This window comes from Lygodium microphyllum, chromosome 27 (genome assembly GCF_053477565.2).
Source record: "Lygodium microphyllum isolate KBCC chromosome 27, Lygodium_microphyllum_v1.1.10, whole genome shotgun sequence".
Lineage (NCBI taxonomy): Eukaryota > Viridiplantae > Streptophyta > Polypodiopsida > Schizaeales > Lygodiaceae > Lygodium > Lygodium microphyllum.
Window position 1 is genome coordinate 56,217,078 of NC_141161.1, and position 5,501 is coordinate 56,222,578.

At 43.5% G+C, this 5,501-nt stretch overlaps 2 pseudogenes; both read right to left on the reverse strand.

Annotated features, from left to right (window-relative positions):
* Nucleotides 1-2,812: 2,812 nt before the first annotated feature.
* On the reverse strand, nucleotides 2,813-3,414 carry LOC148012342 (cysteine synthase pseudogene; annotated as a pseudogene).
* Nucleotides 3,415-3,953: 539 nt separating this feature from the next.
* LOC148012343 (putative GPI-anchored protein At1g61900 pseudogene) lies at nucleotides 3,954-5,260 on the reverse strand (annotated as a pseudogene).
* Between the last annotated feature and the right edge of the window lie 241 nt (nucleotides 5,261-5,501).

Genomic DNA, 5,501 nt, shown 5'->3' on the forward strand with positions numbered 1-5,501 from the left:
TCTCCATGATTGATTATATATGTCTGGTGACCAAAGCAGGCTCGATTAATCCACTTGATGCTGATGGATATGCTTGATGCTTTAACTTATCGAATTTCTGTCAATCCAAGCTTTTTTTTTGCTGTGATGTGAGTTTTCTGTATTCAGATTATTCGAATCAAGGCTGTGTGTCTCACTGAATAATGTTAATGTGAGCTTTCTATACTCAGATTATTCGATTGTTCTCTATCTCTCTGTCTCTCTTCTCGTGTCGGAGAGACGAAGTCTGCTAGGTTTTTTACCATTGACTTCCCTTTTGAATTTTATGATCGTTTGACAGCAGGGCTTAGCATCTGAAGAGCAGGACAAACTCTATTGCAGATCTAATCGACCTTCTGGCTAAATCAAAAGTCTCTCACGCATTCAATTACGCTTCAGAGAGGCGAGCAAATGGAGTGCCGCAGCGAAACTGTGTTAAAATTCCGGGAGAGGCTTCCTACGTGGTGAAGAAGATGCCAACTCTCTCTTTCTCTCTCTGTGGGTGCTGCTCTGTAATCATAAAGCTCCAGCGTTTACATAAAGATCCACTTTGTCAATCGAAGGAAGCCACCGTGAGCAGGATAATTGTGTGTAACATAAGAATTGGCCTTGAGAGCCACAAAAAAAAAAAAAAGCAAGGCAAAACCGTGTGTTAATGCCTTGAGAACCAGCACTACAAACTCCCTGCTCGGGTTGGATGCTCAAAGCCAAGCTCGCTCGCTCCCTCTCATAATTGCTACTCCACCCGCCATCTTGATTCTTTTTTTCTTTTTCTTTTTTTTTGTTAGCCATTTTCCCTTACGTCTGAATTCCCCCACATTTGCACACCTCTTCCTCAACTTTCTTTTCAAACTTCCTCTCTCCCGAACCAAAAAAGCGGCCCCCTTTTTTTTTCCTCCCCTCATCTTCCATTCTTGCTTCCCTCCAAAAAGTCCTCATTTCAAAAATAGTCATCCCCTTCTTGCTTTTTCTTTCAGCTCCTTTATTCCTGCCCCATCATATACAACCAAAGTACCTCTATTGTAGATGCCTAGAGAAGATATAGCAGCAGTCATAGAAGATCTAATACGGAAGCTAACATGCATGTCATTCTGAAAATATTGAACTTCACAAAGAACTCCACCAACCACACCTACGAATATCAAAGCCATATACATAACCAATCTTAGAATTTGTGCTAGTCTCAGCCACATCTCCCAAAGCTCATGTGAGCTATTGATCAAAACCTCCTCGTCTAGGTTGACTGACCACTTGGCAAGACATGCCAACTAGAGCATTATTGATAAGTTCCTCTTGCTCCAAACCCTCTTCACTATATTGCCTACGCAGAACAAAAGTATAATCACAACAACTAAATATATACAAAGTATCAAATCCCACACACACAACTTTTGGGTGGTTTCACACCTTGAATGCGCAGCAATACGACACCGTTTTCTGTCAATTGGATGTATTTCCATGTGAACACATCTTTTTTGCTTCGAAACAACAATTTGATAAGCGAGCCCTTCCCTACACCTTCCATATGACATTTTTAAATTTTACACCCTACTATTCCGATGCATGGTTCATCGGTTATTACTTTTTATGTATTTTCGGGACATTTTCGTGCGTCCTTTTTTTACATTTTTCCATGTGAACATGCCCTATTTTCATCGGAATTCCCATTCAATCTGACAACTGTGTCTAGCCCACCTTTCCTCAGTTTTCTCATTTTTTCTCCACCTTACTTTGCCCATTGGATTTTTAGTTATTAAGTTTTTCGTATGTTTTCGGGTAACTTTTTTGTGTTTTTTGCATGTGAACCCCTCCGCATTCCCCTGGACCTGATTTTTTATGTGACCACCATGTGCTCCCCTTCCCTCATATATTTTTCATTTTTACTACCCTTCGTTCCGGTACTCGATTATTTCCATATTAAATTTTGAGTCCATTTTTACATCTGTTTTTTGGGTTTTTCCCATGTCCTCCCATGTTTTAGCTTTTTGTAATCAACGCCTCCATCATAGCTGGCAACTTCTGGATCGTCACTCAAGCTCGTTCGACACGCTTTAGATTTATGAGGGGCGACCCTAGTTGAACTACACCAGTTTTTGTCCTTGTTACATTCTTCCAGCCAGATTTCTTCTTCACATGCGGACATCCATTTCTCTAGTTTTTCCAAGATCTCTCTTCTATTGAGAGCCTCCTCTTTAGCAGCTGCTAATTTCTTATCCATACACTCCAAAAGTCCGAGGCGTCAAACAGACCTGATTCGAATAATGGCAACAATCTTCGCTTCTATTGAGTTAGGACCTAGCACCATACGAGCATCCTTCTTCAGCCTTCTTCACATGATCCGTTGAGAGAGCTCTAGAGTTACGAATTTCATTTTCATGAGCTCCTATGGCACTCGTAATGTGCTGGAATTTGCCATGTTCTTTTGGAGAAATATCCAAGAGAGTCCACAATTCAACCAAAGAAGCCCCTAAATCTTGAAGCCGCCGCAGGCGTTGCATTTGCTCCTTAAGCAGAAGTTGCAAGGCCAAGTTCACTCCAGCAAGAGTCTCGTCACGGATGCTTTTCGATTCACAAGGAGAAGGATCGCTAGGCTGGGATGCACTTCAGCAACGATCTTCTTGAGATCCCATGACAGCTAAAGTCTTGCCAACAAGAGACACTCTAGTGTACTTACTACGTTGCCACTTCCCAGATTTTAACGAGGCATTCGCTTGAGGGATGGGTGAAGCAAGGAACATGCTGTTCAGACTCCTGCATTTCCCTCGGGGCAGCAGGTTATGCACAAGAAGAGAGCCTACCGTGGAAGATATCCCTTAGGCATGCCAGAAAGGAGATCCATGCTTAAGACTTTGTGCTCATCCTTGGACCACTTCAAGAAAAGAGCGCAAGATTGAAACGGCCTTTTTGCAACTTGAACAGCAGCCACAACAGCTGCTCCAGATGAAATGCCCACAAATATTCCCTCTTTAAGAGCAAGCTGTTTAGCCATTTCAACTGCTTCATCACTAGAAACCTGGACCACCTTATCCAAGATATCAACATCCAAGATGCTAGGAATGTAGCCAACACCAATGCCTTGAATCTTGTGAGGACCTGGATTCCCTCTAGAAAGCACACTGCTCTCGGTTGGCTCTACACCATAAATCTTAATGTTGGGATTTTTGCCCTTTAAGAAGCGACCAACACCTGTCACACTGTTCCATCAGTACCAATTCCAGATACCAAAATGTCAACCTTCCTAGCTGTGTCTTCCCAGACCTCAGGCTCCGTGCTTTCAAAATGCATCTTTGGGTTGGCAGGATTTTCAAATTGCTGAAGTATGTAAGAGTTAGGAGTCTTCATCAAGATCTCTTCTGCACTCTCGAAGAGAAAGGCGTGAGGTATCAGAAGTGACATGTTGGATGGCTTGCCGCTTCCTATGACATACTCCACTCAAATCAGCACCTTCACTCACGAATTGGGAAGATTCCCTCGGAGGTGTATCATTATGATGTTGAAAAGAGACGAGGTTTTCCAACATAGCCCTGTGCATAGAAGATTTAACAGGGCATGCAGACTGCCGCATTGTGTTATCTTGTGAGGAAGAGCTAACAACAGTTGATCGAGGGTCATCATAAAAGTCACAATTAGAATCTGGGATATGTCTGAGCTGATTGAGGGTATGTGTAAAGAAGCACACCCTGTGTTTACAGTTCACACCATCCCTGCTGCATGGCTGTGTTCTATACCTTGCTGGGTGGAGCCAACATTCAAAAACACCTTGGGCAAATTCACAATTACCCCCTTTCTTGCAAGCTCCTTTTCTGAAATCAGGACAAGGGGAGCCGCAGTGCTGAATTACTATGGTGAATTATAAGGTGGGCCTGCAGCACCTTCTGATTTTGCACCACTTCGGAAGTCCAAGAACAGCCCAGGGCTGCCCCCATAAAGCTCCCCTACTGAGATGGGGATGAAGGCCAAGGAGCCACAATGTTGTCGTTCAAGTCACAGGTAAAACTGATTCCAATTGCTTTGTCATTGATCACATCGGATGGTACGGCCCGCAGAAGGCAACCTTATTCCCCATAGACTTGGAGGCTGAAAACCTTCAGGTCAACTTGATAGAGATCATATACATTGACATCTACTCCTTTTTTTCATCTACATAGATCCAAAGAATGTGACACAATCTAGTGCTTGCACATTGGTGATCAGCATTTGGCTTTGTAGCTCTGAAATGTAGTTGTACAGAGAATCAGAGCATGTGGTCTTAGTGGGCGAAGGTCCACCACACGAGTCAACAACAGAAGAGGGGTCCTTGAACACCAGGGTACAAGCTTTGTTGACTTGACAACTATACAGATTCCAAAAAGCTGAGTTGGTTGCCTCTGGACCAAGTTGACTTGCTAATCAAGCAAGCACTACACCCTGGCAATCATCCACCACTTGCTGCTGATTGTGGGCCGCTAAGCTACCACCACCATCTGCAAGAGAACTCATTATTCTAGAGGCCATCCATACAGCAGTTTCATTGATCGCTTGTCCACACACTAGCTTGCAACATTCTTTCAAGGGATCGATAGATGTGCAAGCTGCCAATAGCTCATTCTTGCTTACTTCCTGCTCAAATTCTGCTACACTACTGATAGGACATGAACCACCTGTAAAGTTCTCTGGCTTGACTGAGCATATCTTGGGAATAGTTTTATTTGCTCCTAGATCCAACAAAAAACCCATCATTTTGCTAAGGCACAAGTTTTCTAGCTGTATTGTTTAGAATAAGAGAGCCAGTACCACTACTTAGTTGTCCTTGCATTACTCGCAGCAAGCTTTCAAACTGAGGACAGCATATAACATTGCCCACATACATGGCCAGGGGAGCCATACAATCTATGGCTGTCTTCTGAAGTATTTGGTTCAATGCTGAGATGTCCAGACTGCACAACCCTGAAGTTGGTTGTGAAACAGGTCCATTTGGCACAACTGGATACAGTGTGATGTAGGTAGCAAAGAAACCAAAGATTCAGGAGCTGCACTTGGCTCAAAGCTTTAAGGGGACAAGGCTGGGGTGTTGTAAGGTCCTTCAAGGAAGAAAGTAGATGGTTCAGGAGAAATCTCCAACGACACAACACCAACAGTTATGCATCTCATCAGCTGATAGAGCAACCATAAAAGAAGCACACTCATGGTGTTTATCGAGCTACAGCAGCTCTCTTAGATCATGTGTGGAGCCATTTTGTGTGTAAGGGCATTGCTTGAGCTCGGAAAGGAAGGAAATTACAGTGGAGGCTCCAGTCTGTTGGCAGCAGCAGTGGTCTTTTGCACTGGATTTATGACTTAAAGCTGCACAGAGGGGAAGCTTAATTGCACTTTTGTGTGTGATCTCTCTTTGTTATTGCAGGCACCTAACTTGCTGCTGCTGAAAAATGTGAAGTCAGAGGAGCCCAGCTGTGCTCCCACTGGATGAGAATACAAGAGCAGAAATTCTATCAAAGGTAGGTTGA